The sequence below is a fragment of the Jaculus jaculus genome, chromosome 15, assembly GCF_020740685.1.
Source record: "Jaculus jaculus isolate mJacJac1 chromosome 15, mJacJac1.mat.Y.cur, whole genome shotgun sequence".
In the NCBI taxonomy this organism is placed as follows: domain Eukaryota; kingdom Metazoa; phylum Chordata; class Mammalia; order Rodentia; family Dipodidae; genus Jaculus; species Jaculus jaculus.
In genome coordinates this window covers 26,749,452-26,760,968 of record NC_059116.1, presented here as the reverse complement: position 1 = coordinate 26,760,968, position 11,517 = coordinate 26,749,452, and the positions used below count along the sequence as shown (strand labels likewise).

Below are 11,517 nucleotides of genomic sequence, written 5' to 3'. Positions count from 1 at the left end.
CTGGCGCGCCCATTCTCTCTCTCTTCCTCTATCTGTCTTTCTCTCTGTGTCTGTCGCTCTCAAAAAAAAAAAAAAAAAAAAAAAAAGAAATTAGACTATATTGCTGTGCGTTCTGGCTCTAGAGTGTTTGGAGCCTGTGTGCTCTGGGCTGTTGAGGGGTACAGTGTGTTTGGGCCCTGTGCTTTTGGAGCATCAGTATGTTTGGGGCCTATGTGCTCAAGGCTGGTAAGGGGCACAGCGTTTTTTGGGACCTGTGCACTCAGGGTGGGTGAGCACTGCTGCGTGTGTGTGTGTTTGTGACCTGTGATCCCAGTCTGTGCCACCAGATCTTTTGAGTCTTGGCTGCCTCCTCTGATCCTGCCAAGCCACGCTGCTGGCTGACAACCCTTGCCAACGCTCCTACAGCAGCTAACTCCAGGGACCGAGCTGCAGCCTTGGTCTGCAGAGCCTGGAGCCTCACTCCTCACTCCCCGCCTGCATCCGCCTACCTGAGCCCCATTGAGACAACGCTCTTGACCCAGACGGCGAGCCTAGGAATTTTTGGCGACCTCCTGCCAGGGCATACCAGTGAGTCCCATACAAGCTGCTCAGTACAGTAGGGGAGCAGGGGCAAGGACTGGAGCCCCTAGACCCCTCCAGGCAAGGCACGGCTGTGATTGTGGGCCGAAGAGATTCCAGACCTCCAACCACACAGCTCGCCTGTCAGCCACTGGCCCAGAGCTGCAGGCGCACGTGCAACCTCCGCACACCTCACATCTGTGGATAGAATGCCTTACCACTCCAGTCTGAGTCAAACCCCAAATAGCATACTCACTGGAGATCCTACAAGGGCCAATTCTTGCTTCCACCTTAATAAAACAATTTTTTCCCCCTTGAGATGGGTAGAACCAAATTAAAAACAAACAACAACAACAACCAACCAACAAACAAACAAGAGAAAACATGCAGAGATTCCCAGCAAGCCTGCCCAGTCCCACCATGGAAGTTGCCAATGGAAACACAGAGAAGCGGCTTCCCTCTTTGGTTCTCCTCTTGGGCCAGAAATAAATGCCTCCATTTACTAATATCATATTCCTGTCGGGCTGGTGAATCTCTGAGTGACCCCAGACCCATTACATTTGGGAGGCTCACCCAGGACCTGCCAGGGGCACTCGGCCTGATTCACTCCTGCATATCCCCCGCCCCTCGCTTTGGCCTGAGCAGGATGCCGGTAAGCCTGGCACTGGGCAAAGTTTCTGGGACCTTAACACCTAGATGTCTTCTGTGACTAAAGAAGACAAAGAGGCTTCAGAACTTTCGTCCTCTTTAGAGTGATAGGGAAGAATGTCACTAAGGACAGATCTCAGACCTCCATCCTGACATGTAAAAGCAATTTAGACTTCTAGCCTTTAGTGCTTGCTGATGTGGGGGGGGGTGCTGGTTGTTTGAAGGCATCTCCTGGTTCAGATTTATAGAGGTAAGCCCGAGTCTCCTGCCATTGATGGTGCTCCCTCAAATATGTAAGCCAAGGGGACCCACATGCCTTCAGGAAGTTGCGCCCATAACCATCAGCCAAGGGGTCTAGATTCATCACACCAGAGTCAAGGAGACAATGTCCTTAGCTGATCATAGCAGCTAACAGATTACCAGGAACCCAGGGGATCCCTTCCAGGTAAAGCTCTGGAGGACACTTGTCCCTGACCAGGAGATTACAGCCCTGCCCTAGTCACTCCGGAAGCTGACTAGTCTTTGCATGGCAGAAGTTTGAGGAATGCAACATGAGGTGTCAAAAAAAAAAAACACAACAAAAAACTGTTTTGAATCATATAGACTACACAAGCTAATTGTCATGTTCTGCTTCTGTAATCCAGCTGCCCCCTTGCTTGCATAAAAATTTGTTTTCTTGGTCAAAGAACTAAAAAAAAATTTAAGCAATAAAAAAAATTAATGCACTCAAAAAAATGGGGCAGAGAACTGAATAGGGAATTCTAAAGGAAGAAAAACAATTGTCTAATACTACTTTAGAAAACATTCTATTGCTGAATACTCCACATGCTTGGGCTACAAGGTCATTGAGAAATCAAGCTGCAGCTGAGCTGAGCTGAGTGGAGCTGAAAACCTCCTCCCTGAAGACCAGCTGACAGAAAGGTGTAAAAATCTACACTGCATGCAGCTCTATGGGAGAGAGAAGTCATAAGTGGAGATAAGAATCAGTGGACACTTCAGTTCTTAAGTTTGGCCAGCCAGGCCAAATAAGCCAACAGCTCAATAGTGGCATGTCTGTTATGGGATAAACCAACCACTCATTGATTGGATTGGAGACTCACTCTTTTGGAGGGAATACATGCCTGGTACTGAAAACCCAGTCAAAAACTGATGATGGGGGAGGTCATGAGCCTTAGGGATGTAATGCCTACTGGTGTCTGGCTAAATACATATATTATGCCCACTAAGCTTCCCTGTAAACACTTTCAGATGGCTGTGACGTCTGCGATGACTCAAAAGGCACCACAGTGCTGAAAAGAAGTGACAGAGGAGTGCTCAGCACTGAAACATCTCTACCACACCTTCCAAGGCTCAGGGTCCATTATGGAAGAGGTGGTGGAAAGAATTTTAAGAGCCAAAGGATAAGTAGGACTGCTTACAATGTAATCTTCCAGACACAAAATGGCCTTGCAATGCCTGGTACTATTTACACCAGACCCTCATAATAGGAGGAAAAAACGACGACATCAAAGTAAAATAGAAAAGAGTAATTGAGAGGGGGAGGGGATATGAGGGAGGGGATTTATGAAGGGAAAGGGGGGAGGGGAGGGAATTTTCATGGTTTATTGTTCATGATTATGGAAGTTGCCAATAAAAAAAATTAAAAAAAGAAAATGTTCAACATCGTTAACCATCATGGGAATGCAAATTCAAACAACTATGAGATTCTACCTTGTTCCAGTCAGTAGTCATTAAAAAAAAATCAAATGACAAGAAATATTGGTGAGGCTGTGGGGAAAGAGGGACCTTCATTTACTGCTGGCGGGAGCGCACACTTGTACAACCACTATGGAAATCAATATGGAGACTCCCGATAAACATGAAAATAGAGCTACCAATCGATCCAGCCATTCCCCTACTGGGCTCCCGTGCTACAGGATCCACTCTTCACTGCAGAGATATTGATTCGACCATGTTTGTAGCTGCTCCACTCACAGTGGCTAAGAACTGGAATGAACCCAGATGCCCACTGTTTGACAAATGGATAATGAAGATGTGGTACATATTCACAATGGAATTCTACTCAGCAGTAAGGAAAAAAGATACAATGAAATTTGTAGGAAAATGGATGGACTTGGAACAGATCATACCAAGTGAACTCAATGAAGCACCAGAAGACAAATGCATGTTTTCCCTAATCTGTGATTTCCAAACTGAAACAGCTTGAACTGCAGGCATACCTGAAGAGTAACCCAAGGGTCAGGTAAGAGGGATGGAAGAGTTGGGAGGGAGGGAAAGGGAGGATGGTGGTAGGGGAGATATTCACAAAACCAAATCCAAAGTGAATTTTGGTACCATAGGAACCTTCCTCTTGGGTAGCAAACTAAAAGATATAAGCTTCATTAGGAGCATGGAGGGGTTGATGGGTAAGAAGAACCCTGGAGAGGGTGAGGTGAGGCCTAATCCTAAAAGATTTAGCCCTGGCTTGTAACTCTCAGTACCAGAAATTGGTTGCAACCCACACTGAGTTATTGATTGGAAAGACCTACGAGGTTCCCCAAATCAGACAGACTTCTGTCACAGCACTTGATTGCTCATCTGAGGTGAAAGGTAAGATACTATTGCTGAAGACATCACATGCTACCACAGAACTTCGAGAGAGCCAACTGAATCTGGAAGGAAGTCAGCTCATACAGTGCTGAACAGTATTACATGAATGGCTGGGCGAAAACGCCAACAATGCTGTGAGCAAGCAGGGAATCATGCTACATGCAAGAAACAAAGCTAACAAGATGTACACACCTATGCAGTAGTGGTACACAGCCTAGGTGGGTAGCTCATGGCTTCCTGATTCTCTAAGAGATCTGCTCAGTGGAAAGGAACCCATAGCTAGAATTGGGCACCAAGTCACAATCCTATGGAGACCAAAATTATGGAGTCCAGTGAGAAGCTCCCATGAGTCTTTGGCCCAAAGTGAAGCAAAATCTCTCTAAATTAACAATGCTTATCCCCTTTAGCCTGTTCTTTTCCCACTCTTTAGTGGAAAATCTGTTTTTCTTTTCCAGAAAACAGCAGGAACTGAGGACAACTGAAATCTATCAACAGGACCAGGATAGCTGAGTCCCTGTAAGCAGGTGAACCGCCCCTCCCACAGCAGCCAGGACCCAGGTGAAATCACGGAGGAACTGGCGAGATGAGCAAGAGGGCTGCTTCCACAGCGAGCCTGAAAACCTGCACCAGGGTGATGGAGACAGACACTGAGGACACTCAGAATGTAGAGTGATGGAGACCGACACTGAGGAGACTCAAAATGTACAAAAGCAGAATCCAGAAGCTGCTGAGAGTTCAACACTAAAACACACCCACCAAGGCTCAGGGAATTTTGTGGAAGAGGGGGCAGAAAGAACGTGAGAGCCATGGGTAGGAGGGAAAATCCAGAGGTATTACCCCCCCCACACACACACAATGACAGACTGCTGCTCTCACAACTCATCACTCACAACCCCATGATGAACACCAGAAATGCCACTAAGGAGGGGCCTCAGTGGAGTGGGGTCAGGGAGGAGGGAATGACCATACCAACACATGATGCATCCATACAAAGTTTCAGCTCTGTATAATTATACACAGTAGTGGGTTTATTATGGCATTTTCACATATGTTATATACATGTATGAATACTATAAGTTTATTTTGATTTTATTCACCCCATTTTATCCTTTTTGTTACCCTCCTACTTTTGTTCATTCTCTTTTATGGGTGTGTGTGTATGATATACATTCATGTGTGGGAGTGATCATGCATGTGAGTGTGTGCACACGTGAGCCGCTGTGTGTGTGTGGAGGTTACAGAAAATCTCAAATACCACTCCTCACCTTCCAACTCATTTGAGGCATAGTCTCTTGTTCACTGCTGCATTCTCCCGGCTAACTACTCTGCTTGCTTCTGGGAGATTCTCCCATTCTCTGATGCTCTAATTGTAGGTACACTGGGATTCTATTCTAGATGTTTGAGCTTCAGCATTCAGCTTTACATGCATTCTTGGGATCTATGTTTGTGTGCCAAGCCCTTTACCACCGAGCCATCTCCCCAAAGACCTCACAGGGGGAATAAACCCTTGAGAGACACATTCAACTCATGTCTGAAATCTAGCAGTTCCTGTTCTCACATTCATAGGAAAAGTCCTCTCTTGGAGTTGCAGACTTTTGTCAAACACCACCAATCTCCTTTTCTAACTGGACACGCTCACTTCTGTGTGCACCCCAGCTTCAGCGAGTTTAGGAACACACTGAGTCCTGCTCATGTCTTTCTTATACCTTCCTGGATCACCTTTCTCTTCACCAGTTTAAAGCATTATTTTCTTCAAAGATAATCTGGAAGTCAACTTCTTAAACTTTCCTGTCTCTCAACTACTTTGCCTTTCATTTATCACTGTTTTATGAGATTTTTATTTTTCTTTTTTTAAAAAATATTTTATTGATTTGACAAAGAGAAGGTGAGAGACAGATAGAAGCAGAGAGAGGGGGAAACAGAGAGAGCAGGAGAGAGGTCCTCCAGCCACTGCAAATGAACTCCAGATGTATGTGCCACTAAGTGCATCTGGTTTACATGGGTACTGGGGAATTAAACCTTGGTCCTTAGGCTTCACAGGCAAGTGCCTTAACCGTCTATTTAGCCCCCTTATGGGATTTTTCTTAATGTGTTTTGAGACTATTGAAACTCAGGAACTGATATGAAATGTTTATATGTGAAAAAAATCCATCTTGGATTTTCAGTCTCCATTTGAATAAGACAGAAGTCAAAGTAATAACAATATTTAAGATTCAATAACTACATATTGGTTCAAATGATTTCAGGTGCCAAGAGACAACTTTGTGGCAGTGTCCTTCCTGCCTTCAACTCTAGCACTCAATCTGGAGGGAACTTGTCCTATCCCAATTTCAGGCTGGGTGTTGAAAGCAGGGCTGCCCAGGTGTGGTCAGTCCTCAGCCACAGCATTCCTCTTTAGCAAGTAAACTGCACATGTAATAAAAGGGACAAACCTGAGAGCTATGAGATATGGTGAAGGACGGCGTAATCAGAGATCCAGAAGCTTTGCAGAAATTTAAAAAAAAGCTGAAATTAGATATTAGGGAAATAACCAAAATGGACAATTAAAAAAAGAAAAAGCTTCCATAAAACAAGAAGAAACTCTCAGGCTTTTACCCAAGCAGTTTATACATCTATGAAAGTAGAAATCAAGAACTTACATTACAAGGATTTTTTTTTAAATGAGTTATGGAGTTTATTTAGGGAGAAATAAAAACCTGTTGGGTTTGTTTAAGAGTAATTGGGATCTAGGAAGAAGGCTAGAGTGGAGTCACAAGCACCTGGAAAGCAGGAGAGATGTACTCATGTGGAAAGCACAGCACAGTTCATGAGGCTCAACTAAGAGGAGTGGAGGCCTTTGGGGAAGGAGGCCGGAGCAAAGCCACCAGCATGGTGAGATACGACCTATGTAGAGAAATTTAGAAGAAACATGCACTCATGTGGAAGACACAGCATCCATTTTGAGCTTCCCCAAGGAAGAAAGTTAATAGTAACTGGTGATGGGGGCTGGAGAGATGGCTTAGTGGTTAAAGCATTTGCCTACAAAGCCAGAAGATCCCGGTTCAATTCCCCAGGACCCACATAAGCCAGATGCACAAGGGGGCACAGGCGTCTGGAGTTCTTTGGCAGTAGCTGGAGGCCCTGGCATGCCCATTCTCTCTCTCTCTTTCTCAAGTAAAAAATAAAGTAAGTGGTGATGGTTTGAGAAAGACAGACAGAGAGAGAGAGAGAGAGAGCGAGAGAGAGAGAGAGCACACTAGGCAGTGAGAAAAGAGTAGTAACAACAACTATATCATAGTTTCCCTGAGAGGTTGGAGCAATTACAAAGGTAGCAGGTCCAGAGTTTAGAGGAGATACCCACGTGGTAGATCAAGAGAACAAAGGAAATACACACATAGTAGATTCAGAGAGCAGAGGAAAATCATGCACGTATTTAAAGTGAGGAGTTACCCCAAAGTATAAAGAAGAGGCAAGCAGAAAATTACCCAGGCAAGAAACAGTGCTCTGCCTGCCCCCCTCCAGCCAGACTCACATGTATCTAGGCAGAGATCACAGGGCAGAGAGCTGGAAACAGCAAGGACAAGCTTTTACATTCAATTGAAAACTGGTTATGTTAAGGGGAAGACCAGATTGGTTTGTAGATTTAAAGGGTGGACCCCAGAGGCCAGCCCAGGTAATGCGCTAGATTGTGGGCAGCTGGGGGCCCTGCAGCTTTTGTGGATGAATCTAGATCAGGACAAGGTCCATCCCTGAGTACCAGTAAAGCAAAAATCAAGAACCCATGCTACAAGGATTTTCTTTTTCTCCAAAGAATGCTTAATTTATTTAGGGAAGAACCCCATTCATTATTTATTTTTTTAATTTAGAATTTTAATATATTGAAATGTAATTTGATCTTAATCACCTCTCATTATTCTCCTGTCTTTTCCCCCTCTTCCGTCTCTGTTCCACCGAGCCCTGTCCTCTTTCCAAGTGACCCTTCTATTTTGATAACTCATTCTTTATGCACTCCCCCATAACTTATGTCACACTGCTGGTGGGATCAATGCCATGCAGGCCGTGTTGAGGTAATGGCATCCACTGGGAGGTCACAGGTGCACCACTCAGTTCATGTCTGGAGGTATGGTACCACAAAATACTCCTCCGCTACCATGTGGTTCTTATATCCTTTCTGCCCTCTCTTCCCCAACCTTCCCTAAGCCGTGGAAGCCTGTGATTAGAGATGTCTAAGTTAGCACTGAGCTCTCCACAGCGTATTATTTTCAGTAGCTTGGTGATTTTGAGTCTCCTTAATATCTACAGCTATCTCTATAGAGAAGCTTCTCTGGTGGTGACAGCAGGAGTCATGTGCTTTCTGCCCATCTCCTGGCCAATGCTGCCTCACAGGTGTGGTGGAGATGTCCCCTCCAGTGTTGAGCACACGACTGATGCCAGTCTTAAAATTCACTTGTGGGCTGGAGAGGTGGCTTAGCAGTTAAGCGCTTGCCTGTGAAGCCTAAGGACCCCAGTTCGAGGCTCGATTCCCCAGGACCCACGTTAGCCAGATGCACAAGGGGGCCCACGCATCTGGAGTTCGTTTGCAGTGGCTGGAGGCCCTGGCATGCCCATTCATTCACTTTCTCTCTCTCTGCCTCTTTCTCTCTCTGTCTATAGCTCTCAAATAAATAAATAAAATAAACCAAAAAAATTTTTTTAAAAGTCACTTCTATCCACATAGACAAAAGTGATGAATTTCCAGAAGGAGATACCCGGAGCTAAATGACCACAGAAAAATAGCGCAAGAAGACAAAGAAGAAGATGGGTTCACTGTGGATCATAATCAATGCAGACTTTCCTTAAAGAAAACATGAAGAGATGATCAATGCCATGCTCGATGACATCTCTGACAGCTCTGGTGATGAAGAAGGAGGGTAGGTCTAAGTTCTTGAAGAGACTGGAGAAGAATTGTCTGGAAGATGGTTGAAGCTCTGTTAGCTTCTGAAGCTTGCCCTCTTGCTTTGGCCTCAAATGCTGAAATTTCAATGAAGAGACCAGATACTACTTGAAAGCCAACAAAAATATTTTCGCTTGGTTAAGACAGGAATAGAATTCAAGTAAAAAGTATAGCTGGGGCTGGAGAGATGGCTTAGAGGTTAAGGCACTTGTCTGTGGAGCCTAAGGACCCAGGTTCGATTCTCCATGTTCCACATAGGCTAGATGCACAAGGTGGCACATGCATCTGAAGTTTGTTTGCTCGATTGTGGGCAGCTGGGGTCCCTGCAGCTTTTGTGGATGAATCTAGATCAGGCCAGAGGCCCTGGTGCACCCATTCTCTCACTTTTTATCTTTCTCTCTTCCTCTCTGTCTCAAATAAAAAAAAAATAATAATAAAAGGAAGGCAAAAGTATAGCTGAAAGCTTCAACCAAAGAGTGAATTAAGCAAAATTTCTGAATTTGGAGATAGGCCTTTTGATGTAACCTAAGAAAGAAAAGAGAATGAAAGCCTATAAAACATTAAGTAGCCCATCTGCAGAGCCACCATCATGCCTGGGCACCCACAGAAAGGCTTCGACTGTGTGGTCACACATTGATTCGACCAGTTATTCGGTGACCAATGGGACTCCTTCGTGGTACTGAAGGCAGCGAAGAACAGGAAAACGGAAACCTGGGGCAGCTCAGGCTGCTGCCCAGACCAACTCCAACGCTGCAGGCAGACACTTGTGGAAAGGATTGCAGAAGGATCGCTGTGGACAGAACAAATACGTTGTGAATTCCAGGTCAGCCTGAGCTAGCGTGAGCCCCTACCTCAAAAAGCCAAAATAAATAAACAAAAATAAATAAATAAATAAAATAAATAAATAAAAAATAAAAAGAAGGAATAAAAAAAAAAAAGACTAGTTGGAAGAAGGCCTGATCAACAACTTCAGGGTTAAGGAAAAAAAAAAATAATTGATTGAAGACCTCGTGGAAGGAGGTTTGAAAAGCCACTTGAAGAAAAGGGTGAAGGAGGCAAGTTTTTCAGTTGATAGACCAATTTTATTTATTTATTTACTTATTCATTTTGGTCTTTCGAGTTAGGAACTCACTGTAGCCCAGGATGACCTGGAATGCACTGGAATCTCAGGCTGGCCTTGAACTCACGGCGCTCCTACTTCTGCCTCCCGAGTGCTGGGATTAAAGGCGTGCGCCACGAGGCCGTGGTGGTCTTGGAAGGGGCTGAGGAGGCCTTGGATGTGGAGTGGGCTGTAGAGATGGTTCTTGTTGCAAATGTGAATTAGATGGGCATAGTGGACGTGACAGATCTTCTTTTTCACACTACGGTGGCCTGAAGCACGAGGAACAGCGGGGAGGCAGCAGATCTCACGGGGGGAGCTGTCCAAGATGAATTGACTGATGTGGATCACCCCAATGTGATCAAGGAAACGCCTTTGAAGAGCATCCAGCAGCAGACACTGAAAACAACGAGAACGGAGTCGGAGTGGTTAAGGAAGAGGGTCCAAGAGAGATGACTTTGGATGAGGGGAAGGTCATTCAAAAAAAGTCCGAGCAAAAGTAGAGTTTGATATCTGGAAACCAAATGAAGGTACTGATGGGCAATGGAAGAAGGGATTTTGTTCTTTATAAACCAAAACCTGAAGAGGCTCGTGCCAAAGATTCAGTTATGGACCATCATTTCTGGAAGCCAACAAATAATGTAAGGTCTCAGCTGGAGATCAACTTTGGAGACCTAGGGTGCCCTGGATGGGACGGAGGGGGAGGACGAGGTGGACGTGGCCATAGCCGTGGCGGATGTCCAAACCATGGCAGCAAGACTGATAAATGAAGTGTTTTGACTCCTGGTGTGGATGAGCCAGAGGCATTCCCAGCTCTAGCCTAGCTGGATGCCACAATACAACTCTCGTCCCTTTGTGGACTCTCCTGTTCAAAGCTTTTGCATGCTTGGGGATCCCAAATGACAAAGAAACTTTAAAAAGACCATCGTTGATACAATTCACACATAGAAACTGAATTTTATCTGTTTTGAAAATGAACTTCTTTTGCTCCCCAGAAGTAACAAATATGTTAGTCAGTTTTGGATTTAGAAATGTATTGGTAGCAGGGATGTTTTCATAATTTTCAGAAATTATGCATTCCCCATGAATACTTTCGTATTGCTGCTTGCAAATATGCATTTCCAAACTTGAAATACAGGTGTGAACAGTGTATACCAAAAAACATTAAGTAAATGGATGTATGAATTGTGGGTAATTTATGTATATTTTAAGAAGATGAAAAAGAGAATGCAAACTTATTTAATGGAGTAATAACTGAAAAAAATGCCAAATTTTTAAAGATCCAGATACAGGATGCCAAAAAGACCTCACATTAGTCAAGGTTCTCTAGAGAAACAGAACCAATAGAATGAATATATGTTAGCCAGAGTGCCAAGGAGAAAAAGAGAAAGACCTGCACAAAATCAGAGATGAAAAAGAAGACATTGCAACTTGTGCTGCAGAAATTCGGAAGATTGTTAGGGGCTGTTATTTCCACTTGTGGGTAACAAATGATAAATTTAAAAGAAATGGAAAAGTTTCTGTACAATTATGTACAAAATGGGCACACCAGAGCCTTTAGCCACTGTGAACCAACTCCAGATGCATGTGCCCCCTTGTGCATCTGGCTTACGTGGGTCCTGGGGAATTGAACATGGGTCCTTAGGCTTCACAGGAAAGCACTTTGACCATAAGCCATCTCTCCAGCTCCTGCTTATAAGGTTTTAAATAG

General features: G+C 44.5%; 1 pseudogene; it reads left to right on the top strand.

Annotated features, from left to right (window-relative positions):
• The first annotated feature begins 9,296 nt into the window (after nt 1–9,296).
• Nucleotides 9,297–10,630, top strand: LOC101611379 (annotated as a pseudogene).
• Nucleotides 10,631–11,517: the final 887 nt, after the last annotated feature.